Source organism: Hippocampus comes, unplaced genomic scaffold (genome assembly GCF_001891065.2).
Source record: "Hippocampus comes isolate QL1 unplaced genomic scaffold, H_comes_QL1_v1.1 scaffold229, whole genome shotgun sequence".
Classification (NCBI taxonomy): domain Eukaryota; kingdom Metazoa; phylum Chordata; class Actinopteri; order Syngnathiformes; family Syngnathidae; genus Hippocampus; species Hippocampus comes.
The window spans coordinates 368,240-368,965 of record NW_017806060.1 but is presented as its reverse complement, the minus strand read 5'-3'; positions in this window follow the sequence as shown (position 1 = coordinate 368,965).

Below are 726 nucleotides of genomic sequence, written 5' to 3'. Positions count from 1 at the left end.
CACACACACCCCACCCACACCCTCAAGCCCTTCATGCAAGCCAATGACACTGTCACTGAGCTATTCACGGGACAATACAGTATGTACTGTTTATGACTGCATGGCCGTGGAGCAATGCTATATTTTTCTCCCCCACAGCAGTAGTGCTCCCACCCCCCCCCACACACACACACGCACACACACCCCACCCACACCCTCAAGCCCTTCATGCAAGCCAATGACACTGTCACTGAGCTATTCACGGGACAATACAGTATGTACTGTTTATGACTGCATGGCCGTGGAGCAATGCTATATTTTTCTCCCCCACAGCAGTAGTGCAAAACAATAATGGGTACACGCTGAAAGGGGGGGGGGGGTATCTACAAAAATGATGTCATATTATTGAAAATAAAGTCCTAAGTTTTGGGGAGAATTGTTTGGCAAAAATAAATAAGTAAAAATACTTGTTACACATTGAAACGTGTATTATTTTATTTGGAGGTGTGAATTTTGTCAAAAAAAATGTATAATTAGAGACTTCTACTTTAAAAAAAAAAGGAACAAAGATGAATTTGGTGTATTTTTAATTTGAAAATTAAACTTCACACAAGATTATAACGTTGCCTTTGTATTTTACAGTACCCACTCAAAAGGACTTGACTTTTAAAGGCAAATTTTCATATACTCATATCATACACACACACACACACACACACACACACACACACAAACAAACACAAACGC